At 35.2% G+C, this 13,656-nt stretch overlaps 1 long non-coding RNA gene across 1 annotated transcript in view; it reads right to left on the bottom strand.

The window, feature by feature from the left end:
* The window catches only part of LOC148213724 (uncharacterized), a 136,561-nt gene that overhangs the window by 113,936 nt on the left and 8,969 nt on the right, over positions 1-13,656 (bottom strand). The window lies entirely within an intron of this gene.

Genomic DNA, 13,656 nt, shown 5'->3' on the forward strand with positions numbered 1-13,656 from the left:
AACAATTGATAATTTAGCAGGGAGAGATGTATGTTTCTATTTGGGGATCAGAATAGAAGCACTGTCAAGCACAAAAGTTTGTTCTGCTGAAACAGAAGATACAAAAGGAGGCTATTCATGCCTGAATCCATGATGAAATTCAGATTTTGTATCCAAATTATGCAATAATGCATAATTCCAGAAGATCCAGAATTTTGTATAAGAACAATCTGGGAACCATTTAAAACCATTTTAACATTAGTTTGCAATGAACTCCATAATCCAAACAGTTGCACTCTAAGCTGGTTTGGAGCCAGAGCATATGTATTCTTTGATAGTCATCAAGGCCTCAGCACATGCCTGCAGGGTCTAACAATGGTATCTGCCTGGTTTAAGGAGAGGATTTCCTTTAATGTTTTCTCCTGCATCTCAATTAAACAAATGTTTCAAGCACTACTGTGGGCTATGGGAACTCCAATTTCATGTCCTACAGTGTCCCAGAACAAAGCTAAAAACCAGTCCAGATCAGGATTTATTGTTTGAATTATATAAACTGATGCAAAACTATAAATTAAACAATTATTTGAAGTAACAATATATAAACTATTCAGTTGGCTCTTCCTAGTAGAAACTTTGCTTTCTAGAAAATTGCTACAGTATTTCTACTTTTTTTGTTTGTTTGTTTTCTGCTTGCCTTATTTGTATATGGGCTGTAAAAAACAGGATGACTGTCAGATGGCAGCAGAGACATACACACAATTCTAAATCTACATATAAGATTTGGCTTCTCTTTATCCTATTCCCTGATTAGCATCATATTTCACTTCACTGACTGGAATGTTCTTACTGATGTTCCCCCTCCCAAAATATTCTAACCATCGCGATTCTGCTCAAAATTGAAACCAACTCTGATTTTATACATACTGTAGAGCTATCAAATTCTCTTCAATTCCACTCCCTATCTCCAGCAAGCCTTTTCTAAAATTCAGGTCAGCTTCAGAAAAATGAAATGTTTGGATAACACAAAGCATTTCTAAGACACACAACCAACAATCATTGCCGAGAGATATATTTGCAGTGTTTTTTAGTGCTTATGTTAATGTTATCATCCTTATGAATGTACTGTAATTACCAGTTTCGTAGAAGTGCTAAGAGGTCACTGAAGCAATGTAAAGCTAGAGGGGTACTTGAAAATCATTGAAAACAGGCAGCATGTGATTGGAAAACAACTGTGGTAAGTATCAATCATTTTCACATGATGATCCCACCAATAATTTTACAGACTGTTCCAAGGCCATCAGCCATTTCTGTGGTAACCAATGGAGCTTGCAGTTTCACACTCAACGCCTGCTACTTCTTCTAGCCTGAAGCTTAGCATATAAGTCAATTTTGGTAAAAGAACTACTGATATCTTTTTAGCTGACTGTACTGCTGAATACAGTTTTGTACAGTTTCATGCCAAACTATGAATATCCTGAAAATACAATTTCTATTAAATTCTGAGATATGCTGAAATCATAATTTCACTGCATGCCTTACCTATGTGAATATATTTCATGGTAGGCCAGTTGAAAACTTGGCTTTTTTTTTTATTGTACTTGTAAGTTATCCTAACAAAGTTACATCAAAAAATCCCATAAAAATTCTTTAACAATATAAGGAATAAAAATATTAATACAGCATAAAAAGACAAGCTGTAAAAATAAAAACAGCTGAAGCTAAGAGACATCAAGAAAAGAATATTGCACAAAAGGGCAACCAAAATAAGCAACACTTTGATATCAACAGTTGCATAGGGATATGACAGCAATGTTTAAAATGATGCATCATGGAGAGAAACTGGAGGAGGAGTGTGTCTCTTCTTCTTTTACAAAATTTCAAGTCTCATCTGTTAAGGGAGAAGTCAGAGCTCATCTACATACCCTCTTTGAAATGTATCTTCTCCCCTCCACTCCTGATGCACTAGGTTTGAGTTTCCACTGGATTGCAGTAAGAAAGCACCAAATATTTATTATTTTCTTCACATTCACAAATGCCTTTTCTGGATGAGATTGCAGTAAATTTTATGAGCTGTGGAGCTTGGCTCCACCATACTCTTTTACCAACAGTGTATTCAAGCAGCAGCAGTTAACTGCCACCTTCAAGTGAGGTCCTCAAATCTAGCACCCTCGTTCCTGAAGCAAAGGAAGAAGAATGCCATGGAGCTGTGCTTTTCACAATGACATGCTTTCACCTCAAGGGTGAAAAAAAAATACATTGACAGGGAACATGTGGATGAGCCCTCAGTGTGGATAAGCCCAGGCTGAAGCTCCCCACTCTGTTGTGGAAGCTTAGTAAGTGACTTTGAGCCAGTCACTATCTCTTAGCTCAATTGATCCTTCAGATGTTACTGTGTGGGAAAAATGGAAGAAGTGATAGATGTACCACACTGAGGACCTGGAAGGAAAGCAGGATATAAATCTAACAAATAAATAAATAAAACCCCATTTTCACGCAGGATACAGCTTGTTACTACAAGATGCAGTGACTGGACACATTTGCAAAAGAATTAGAAAAAATCCTGAGAATAAAACTATCAATGGTTGCTACTCATTATGGCCATTTATTTCAATGTCAGAGGAAGTATTTTCTGAATATTAGTTTCTAAGCAGAAGGATGCTACTGCCTTCATAACCTACCTGTGAGTTTTCTATTGATATCTTATTGACTACTGTGGAAACAAAACAGAATACTTAGGTCTTTAGCCTAGTTCTTATTTTATTATTCCTTTAGTTTGAAAAATACACAGGTCTTTATCATTTTTCTTACAAGCATTATACAGCCGGGGGGGGGGGGGCATCACTGAAAAGGCCACCGTAAGGACATTCAAACAGGTTGTGTTTAGATTCGAAGCTAAAAGATAATATTACTGGCTTCTGTTCTTGCACTGTATGTTTTTCACACCCACTAATGATTATTGTTGCAGTGCATGGATGAAATTTTAAATGTGCAATTTATGTATATAAATTGTTCTGTTTTGCAAACTTTGTGGAGTGAAAATGATTAAGGAATCCTGATATAGACTGGAGAAGAAAGAAAAAGAGACAGAGCAAGGACAAGAACTCAATTACAAAATGGCATCACTTTAACTTTTAGCAGCTGCCTCCATGCTTCCATCCATTTATGTTCAGCAGCTCACGACATAGTTCATGCACAATAAATGTGGGTGGATGAGGGTATTTAAAATTGCAATTAAAAACCTATTCAATCTGCATAGCAGGAAAAGTATTGAACACAGTAAAGGAAGGTCAAGTAATTTAAAGCAGACAAAACTTATTATCTATAACGTGTGCACTTGTCAAGAGGGAGAATGAAAGTGAACAAGAAAGAATTACATGCCATCATGATTGAGTTAACTCACAGACAGTAAAGAAGTTTCCTAGGAAACTGGTTATAAAGAAAAGGGCATAATTTTTGGATGTAGTAAAATATTTTTAGTGTAATAAAAGATAACTAAAAAATAACTTTAAAGTTCAAGGCAACATTTAAAATGGACCAGTTCTGAAATGTAGGCTAAGTGGAGAAATCCAATGGTTCCCAATTTACTCAGAAGTAATAAATGACACAATTTAAAGCACTACCAAATGGTGTAGAGCTAGATTGTACGAGAGGAAAACAAGCAAGTAATAAGATTTGGAAGTTTGGATTTTCCTTTGGTTCAGAAGTAATCCCAAAGGGTATGCATATATGTACATATTTATGCATGTATATGTGTGAACATATTTCCCAGTTCATGACACAATATGCTGATTTTTGCTGAACAGACATATTAGGCCTATCATCACATATCTCTCAAAGATTTTGAAAATTGTTGCATTAATCTGTGTTATTTATTTAGCAACTTAGATTTGTTAACAACATTTGCCTGATCAATTCCATTTATATTTTCAGGAAAAAAAAGTTCTATTGTATAATTTGCATAATTTGAACATAAACAGGGTGCCACAATTTTAAAAATATGAATAAATTGTAATTGAACTAGTTTAACATTTAACGTAGAAAGAGACTGTATCCATCATGCCATTATCTTTTGGGATAAGCAACATTAGCATGCTGTTGATACCAGACTCCAAATCAGCAAATAACCTCACCCAGCGGTTTCATATAAATGTTGAGTAGGAGGGGACAGAAAGCCAAGCCCACTGGCATCCCATAAAGGAAAGGCAAAGGGAGCAATCTCTCCCCACCCTTCAGCCATCTGAACAACAGAGACTGAGACTGTCCCCTGAGGAAGGAGAAAAACTCACTGTAAAACAGTTCCCCCAATTCCCAACTTCCAGAGCTGGCCCAGAAGAATAACACAGCTGATGGTACTGAAAGTCGTTGAGAGATCAAGGAGCACAAGGAGGAATGAAATGCCTCCATCTCAGCTCTGCAACAGGTCATCTACAATTGAAACCAAAACTGTCTTTGTATTAAATCTCATCCTGAAACCCAAGTGAAATGGGTCAGGTTAATCTGCTTCTTCTAGGTTTCTCATCAACTGCAGACTGACCACCTTCTCAACAACCTTCCTAAAGAAATATTTATTTACTCAACCTATATAGCCATGCATTTTGTATATGCAACTCTGGGTGGCTCACAGAGTTAAAAAAAAGAAAAAAACAAATATAAATAATCAAGAAATAACACACATACACACACTGATAACACATTAGAACCATTAAAACCCTAAAAAACATAATCTGCAGGAGAATGGAATCCATACTACTGCCAGATTCCCAGACATGTTGGCAAAGCCATGTCTTCAGAGCCTTCCAGAAGGCCAATAGGGTTGGGGCTCATCTAACTTCAGGATGATATTCCAAAGAGCAGGTGACATGGAAGGCTGGAGACAGGACAAGAGTTATTTACAATTATTGGGTCCAAGGATGGCCCCCTCCCTCAAGCAGGCTGACACCATAGCACGGACCCAACCACAGGTCATCTTCCTGGCCACTTTTGCAATGCAGATGGGACATGGGTCCAATAAACAGGTGACTGAACTGACAGCACGGAGAACCTGGTCCACTTCCCCAGTAGTCAGCAGTTCAAACTCATCACAGATCATGCCACAAGAAAGAACTCCAGGCACCTTTTCAAACTTCTCATCTTGTTCCTTCTGAAGTTCTCATCAACTCCATCTGACCACAACTTCCTTGTTTTCCTCTTCTTCTTGACCCATTCCCTCTTCATATATTTGTTTTGTGATTTGATTCCCATTAATTCTTTCTATATGACCAAACTACCTGAATGTACTTCTTTTGTACTGCTCACTCACTTTTGTATTCAATCTACATTCATTCAGCACCTATTCTTTCCTGACCCTGTCTCTTTTTATCATGCACCCTTTTTAAGTACTCCCATCACCACTGCATTTAATTTACTTTACTGTTTCTCCTGATACTCCCAACTCTCACTTCCAAACTGCAAAGTGAGCAGAAGCATGCTCCTGAACAGATCCATTTTTGCTTCTTTTGACAAATATTTTGACCACTTACCATTCATTTCCTTTGTAGCAGCATTTGTACATCTTAAAATAGCTCCAATAGAGGCGAATAGCTCCTGTTCCCCTATATACATTAGGTATACAAATTCACCTAATTGCTCTAATTTTTTGCCATTTATGTTTAACTTGCAATTGTTCACTCAATTTTGCTTGTCAAACACAATTACCTTCATATTTGATACATTAATTTTCAGATCCATACTCTTACATTGTCTTGGATCGTACAATCATGATATAAATAATTCAAGTTCTCAGCCAACAATGAATCATCTGCACACAAAAGTGCACATACTTTATCTTCCCAACACCTCTAATATCACCATAAATATTCCCTATACATTTATCCATAGATATATTAAATAACCATGGGAATATCACAAATCCTTATCTTGCTCAATGCTGAACCATTTACTAAGCATTTCATTTAATCTCTCATGTTTTTAATTTTTCATTGCTTTAAGAAATAAAGGAAAAATACAAAAAAGAAAAAAATCCAAATAATAATAGATTATAATATATATAAAAGCAAATAGCTGTCAGGTTCAGCCCAAGAATCACACAAGAAAGTCCAGAAATCAGCTCAGCTTCTTTATTAGCTTGCACCTAATAGAGAGAATCTCGCCAGACTAACTCTACTTCTCCAATGAGAGCAACTATAACCACTAAGCCCTTAGGGAGGGGCCAGTCTCTTCCCCCTTACTTTCACACAGTCCAGCTGGGGGCTGAGGAGATGCTTGGAATATCACTCCCCCTCCCTGTAACCTTGAAGCTCCCTTCCAGAATCCTCCCCGCTCATGCCTTCCATCACATAGCTGAGTCTGTAAAACACAACATTAAACCTTGACTACATGGAATAATAGTGCTCGACTACATGAATACATGCAATAATCACTGCATCAATAAAGAGCCAGTTAATTAGCAGAAAACAAACATACATAATCAATCCAAGACTGTAAATCTCACGGTGGCACTGTCTTTCTATCTTAAAAGAGTAATCTTTTTCATTCCATTCCATGCTTAATAAATCTAGAGTGCTTCATATAGTGATAAATCCCCCCCAAAATGGTATTTAATTCAAAATCACATTCAGTTCTTTAAACCATATTATGCTTCTCAGAATCCCATTAACAAAGGTATGCATGTTAAACAAAAATGGGACAGTGATGGGATAAGCCCATATCATATATATAAATGTTATTTTATATTTTCATGATAATGAAACAATTTTTATATTTTCAGAAGAAAGGGATGGCAGCCAATGCTTTCTATACATTTTGAAATGCTCAGCAAGCATGAAAAAAGATCTATTGAGTATAGATTTAAGGCTGTTCTTATTGGTAAAATGACTTTCAGATAATGGTATGAGGCAGTGAGACAACATGACCACATGTTCACTGGCTCACATGACATTATCCAGAATTCATTTAACCAAAATGTATTGTTGAATTAATCTTATTTTAAAATCATATGGAACATACTTAATATTTTAAAGACCTTTAACTACTGATGTTAATATGGAATATTCCAAATCTCTATTCCAAAATTCTTCCAAATAAGTAATGTCTATCTTAACAATATTCTTTAATTATATATAAAATAAAGTAAATTTGAAATTGTCCAAAATATATTTTAAAGTGGATAGTAAGTTAGGAGTTTTAGATGCCATTAATGCATCTGAACCAAACTGTGAAATCTAAATATGTTTTAATTGAATATACAGACATTCTGCAATTTTAGGCAATTCAAAATTCCATAATTTAAGTGGTTTAAAAACTTGTTCAGCAATATGCACATCTAAAGTATTAGTACCCCTATTAGCCTCTGAACTCCAAGAGAAAAATTACCTGAAATTGTAAAACTGGGATTATGCTAGACTCACGTAAATAAGGGGCAAAATTATATGTCCACTCCAACATCTTCTAGAAATACCCTGCAGCCTTTAATGCTGGAAATACCATAAACTGAATTTTGACTAAAAATGGGAACCAAGCCCCTGCCCAATTTTACAAGGGATCATGTTCTAGGTTTTTAATTTCCCCATCATTTTTAAAAAATTTAATCACCAACATTTTTATATAGAAGAAAAAATGCATGCCAGTAATAACACTGAAAGTTGGGAAAGAACTCTCTGCCTTTGTATGATAACCTTAATTTGATAAAGAAAATTTAGTTCTTGTCATATAACCTTTCTTAACAACTTATCAATCTGCTTAAAATATTGAAAGGTACTAATGTGGGGATCCCTTTAAGTACAAATATCAAATAATATTCATTTTTACCAAATTTATTTTTTCCCATAAGTTTGTTGGGACTTTTAACTACTCATTTATCTCTATATTGATCTACCCCCTTCCCAACCCAAAAAATCCATGGGATAATTATTCCAAAGTATTTAAAATGATTCAGACACAAAATAAAATCTCAAGTTTTACAAATTTCCACAGATATATCAGAGCTATAAAGAGACTCCAGTTAATTGGGGACTTATTCTGATTAATTAAATAATCTGATAATTTACCAAACCACTATACTACATCAATAATACTTGGTATTCATTCTTAATTATCATTATGACATAATATATCATCTGAATATACTAATAGTTTGTATTCAACTACTGTATCCAGACACTGTTATACCCAAAATGTCCTTTAATTGCCTGATTAGAAAGGGCAATGGTTCCAATATCAAATTAAATATAAAAGATTGATAACAACTTTGATGAATTCTGTGAGACATCTTGATAGATGAGGAAATAATTCCATTGGTAATAACCATGGCTGGAGAACATAGATATCACATTTTAATCCATTTAATTAAAAGAGAGAGAGGAAATTCATATTTGGTGAAGATTTGCTCCAAAGGTTTCCACTGCACCATATCAAAGGCTTTTCTTTTCTGTGTCTGAACACTTGCTATATTATGTTTCCTAATGTACACTTCATTCTGAAATATTAATTCTGTTGGGAGATTAATCTGTCTTTAAATATTTTTTTCCAGGCAGGAACTACTTTCTCTTTCTACAGTCATTCTATTTGATTCTTGTTTCTCTCTTTTTTTTCTTCCATGTCTATTTTTTCCCAAGATCAACTGCTGACACTACCAAATAATAGTCTGTCCCAGATTCAGAACCTCTTATCACCTTTGTATTCTTCACATTCTCTCAATCTTTCATAATATGTAATCAAATCTATCATGCTTTTAAATTTATATTTATTCCTTTGCCATGTGTATGTGCAGGCTTATGCTGATAGTATGTATTCAATACAAACAGACCCTCTTCTAAGCTGATACTCACCAAACAGTCACTAATCTCCTTAATTTTGAGGTCTCCAAATAGTCACTTATTCACACCCATCCATTCATGTCACTTAACAGAATAATTTTTCTCCCGGATTGCATTTATTCATTTTCCCCCCAAGACTCATCCTACTTCTTCCATGATCACCATTCACCATTCATTCTAGCTTTCATACATGACTAACACAATCTCGATGACACTCATTGACACTTATGACATTTGTTTTAGCCCTTTCATTCATAATTAACCCCACATTACTACTTCCCAGATCTATTATATTCTTCCCCTTTCTGTTTCACAGATACAGAGCATATTTATTTTTCTTCCTTTTCTTTCACTAACTCATGTTCTTCACCCTGAAAATGGGTTAGAAAAACACCTGTAAAATTTGATTTCATAATATTATTACTACCTGTGTGCCACCTTCTGGTATAACCTGCCAAAAAAAATTAAACAATTTATTTTCCTTAAATGATCCAGATCCATTGTTGCTATCACATAGAACCCTCAAGCCCTAAAGAACAATTTCCTAAAAGCTGTCTAAATTTGCCAGCCCTAATCTATGCTTAAAACTCTTTTTGAAGATACCTGAAGTTACATCTGGATGCAGACTCTTATTTTGTGTCATTTCAACTGGGCAAAGAAAGAGAACCCAGTGTGACTTCTTAGAACTGATAGGTAAAAATGCAATTTTGGAGGCTGTTACACACGCTGCTCCCAGGTTCGGCTTATGGTCACTCACTCACACACTCACAGCCTGTTGAGGCATGCGGATCTTGTCAGCCCCCCTTGCTTTCTACCTGGGTTTTCCAGATAGGTGCGGCTGGAGCAGACAGATACATAGCCCTGGTCAACAGCCGGGAAATAATTGGGGATACACACAAATCACTTCCAACCGAACACTGAGGCACAAGAGATTCTTTGTAATACACGGAGACCCAGTGAATTTAAAGTAACAGCAAAACTTTACTGGTTGCAAGGTACATTTGCTCTTTCTCCTACACACACACACGCACTCATCCACACTTACCCTCGTCCTTCCCAACTAGGCTGCCAGGCACTAGCTAGAGGGACGGAAGCCGCCAAGTCTGGATCCAAAGGTGACTCAGATGACTCAGCTCAGACAACTCAGACGAGTTGGGCGGGCTTTGGGACCCCTTTTATCCCCAAAAGTCCTTGCTTTGTTGATTCACAAGTCTGGCAGTTGTTGATGGGATTGGGGTTTCCATATGCTCAGGCCCAACTTTTTTTCTGGTTTATGTCCTTTGTTTTTTTCCTTAACAACTTGCTTCCTTCTTATCTACCTCCACGAAGGGATCCCATAGATAGGTTTCCTGGCTTTTGTCCTCTCTGCTTACGTGCCTGCTTCATCTTTAGGTTATGGCAGCTTCAGCCTAGTCTCACAAGGCCTTTAAAGATAATGTTGTGGAGACTTCCGGGGAAGCAACCACAGTGGAACGAGGAGCTGACGAATGGATTGGCTCCTTAGAATTCCTCTCCAGAGCAAGAAGAGGTCCAGGATTGCCCACAAGTGCTCCATACAGTGGCTCCCCACAAGGAGACCATAAGATAGTGGTCTCTGGCAGGTTTTAGACCTCCGGGTGACGGGAAAGCCAACTCTGCCTAACCTGTTGTTCGAAGCCTTCAAAAGGACACTGGGTTCGCATCCTTCCTTTCTTAGGCACGTTTGGAAATTGCTTGTTAACAGCTTTTTGGATATTAGGAACCTTCAGACAGGCAAGTTTCATTACACTGGGTGAGTTTCCTTCTATCCTTGATGAAAGAAGTTTTATGTAAGTTAAAGGACTTTAAAAAATTCTTATTTTGGAATAAACCAAATGGAGAAAATTAATCTGACTTTGGAAGAATTCAAAGATATTTGGGAACAATGAACTCAGAAATTACTCTTAAGACTGTCTGCTATAAGAACAGATTCAAAAGAGGTTACAGAAGAGGAGTTGATTTTGGAAAGTTATAAACAGACTAAGGGCCCAGAGGGACTTGAAATAAGATTTTGAAATTAATTACAAGAATTCTTCTTGTGGGTTGTTTAAAATTTTATAAAAAATATATGAAGATTTTGAAATTAAGTGTAACTTTCTCATGAGAAAATGTTGATTATAAAAAAAACATGAGAGAGGACTTTGAAGATTGGACACTAGAGGGAACCAGAAAAAAACTAATATTATAATTAAAAGAGAAGAGACCCATTAATACAGAATGGAGAAAATTAATCTGACTTCGAAAGAATTCAAGGATATTTGGGAACAATGCACTCAGAAATTACTTTTAAGATTGTCTGCTATAAAAACAGATTTAAAAGGGGTTACAGAAGAGGAACAGATTTTATTGGACAAAATAGAGCCTGAGGCTGATTCAAATGTGGATCTGAAAGTAGATTTAAAAATGTCAGGCTACAAGAATGATATGGAAAAAATGTTACACTGGATTTACAAATGAAACTGGCTGATGCCATTATAACTAAAAGGGACATACAAATAATAAATCAGAAGTGATTTGGATAACTTTCTTATCTCGGATTTACCAAAGAGACGTGTGAAACTTATGAAGGAGTTTCTGAGAAGATATAAAGAGAAAATGGAAAGTGATCAACTTTCGGGACACTATGTAAAGTGATTAAAGTTCAAGATTCTTAAAAGTAAATGGAAGGAATGCAAAGTTGGTTTATTTGACCAAAGTTAAAATATATAAGTTGTTCGTGGTAGCTCTTAATGGACTTTTCTTGACTGGGACTGAATGATGAGTCTTTAAAGATTTGTTTATAGATAAGAGATAAAATATGGGAAGAAGAGATCCTCTGTTTTTAGGGAAAGTGATTAGTTACTGTGTTAAAAGGAAAGGAAAGGAATATAAAACTGGGTTATTTGATTAAGGTTAAAATATGTTATTTCTGGTAATGGTTAATGGACTTTTGCTGACTACGACTGAACCACGAGGCTTTAAAATTTATTTATAGATAAGAGATGAGATATGAGAAGAAGAGATTTTTGTTGAAGTATCAGAGAAGATGATAAGTTACTGAAATTGTACTTGTTGATGAGGGGGGAATGTTTCTTTATATATCTCTTTTCTTCATTATTTTTTTTCTTTTTCCCTTCCCTTCCCTTTTTTTTTCTTTATATTTTTCTTAGTTTGTATTAGTTTTTATCTTTGTATCTGTAAATTTCAATAAAAATTACTTATTTAAAAAAGGTAATGTTTTTGCTTTTGTAACTGAAACTGCTTTGGAACTAATACCAATTAATTTTTCAATGGAGATATTTCATATGCTTACTTGCAAGTCTTTGGATGTATCCAGATATCTCAGTGATGCATAGAAAGTGGCTGCAAATGTGAATTTAATGTTTACTTTTCACACTTCAGTTATGCATTCTAAAGATGAAAGTTTTACATGCCTGTTTGTTTGACTTCAGCAGGATATGAATTGTCTAGCATCTGGTGACCATATTGTCACCTTCTCTCATTACCAAAAGATGAATTTATGTGTTGTTCAAACATCCATTTTATCATAATGTTCCAAGTTTCTGATAAAGTACTGTGTAACTGAGTGAAAAATTAGAACTTACAACCATAGTCATTAAATTCTCATATGTCAAATAAACCAAATAACCATTGCAAATTATATTTTTTAAAAGTATTTAATAGATAAAGGATCAGAAGGAAGTTAGCTTGGTTGTCAGTGGTTCTGTGTTAAATTAAGTGGGAAAAAAGTAAATGCAATACAATTTGCAAGATTTTGGGGAAAGATACCAAAACTATTTTTTCCTAGAAAACTGGGATCATGAAAAGTATTTTAGTTGTGATCATCCTGCATATACATTGGGGATGTAAAAACCACCATGACCTCTGGTGACAGCAGAAATTGGATGTTTCTTGCAAGACAAATGCTGACATCAAGGTAATCTTATATTCATCCTTCTGTAAAAATAAGGTCTGTCAAAGTACTCTTCTGAAAGTGACATATGAACAGTAGCACTTACATTTTTATAAAGAATCTGTATCATGGTATTTGTATTTTAAAGCCTGCATTAATGTAATGTGTATGTTAAAATATAAGTAAAGAATTAATTGCATTTTTTCTTTCAAATTGCATGTAACTTAGGAGAAAATGTACACAAAGATCTTACAAATTTGTGTATGATTTAAAAATAATCTATAGAGAAAATCATGGGACCAGAATACTGCTGCTGTAGTAATGTGGATAATAAAAGGATTTTTACCATTTACCACATCTTTACCACATAGATGTATTTTATCCATATAAATAAAAGTAAACCTTTTTATTGGGGAAAATCACAGTATTTGTGAATTACTGTTGTGGAAATACAATTCTCCTGTTGTGTACACTGGAAGCCTCAGTTCATCTCCATAGGGCACAAAGTATACTGCAGATTACAGAAAAATGCATTGTCAAGCCAGAGGGGCCTTGCAGAGTGTACAGGTCCAGTCATCTCCATGCTGTTTGCTCAGATTCTTATTTTAACCATTTTGACTTTCAGCTGGCTCTCTGGCTTTTCATATTTAAGGAATAAATGTGACTAGAACAAAAACGAAATGTGATTAGCATTAATTAAAAACTGAATTAAAATTGAATTCAATATTAAATTAATATAGCTAATTTAATTACTTCCTGGGTAATTAATCATTTTCCCCTTTGTTCACATTAAGAATACAGTTTGGTGAACAAATTTCGGCTAAGCTCTTGGGGCTGGCAGTCAAGGCTTTCAGGAGATGCACATAAGGAGTATTTTGTAATTTAAGTTTTGTTGCTTTTATTAACTTCCTCAAAGTGTCACAAAAGTGGGATATAATGCTGTAAAGGAATATC

The sequence above is a fragment of the Python bivittatus genome, unplaced genomic scaffold (assembly GCF_059951505.1).
Source record: "Python bivittatus isolate LINGU-HERP-01145 unplaced genomic scaffold, Pbiv_v1 ctg000840_np1212, whole genome shotgun sequence".
NCBI classification, from domain to species: Eukaryota; Metazoa; Chordata; class Lepidosauria; order Squamata; family Pythonidae; genus Python; species Python bivittatus.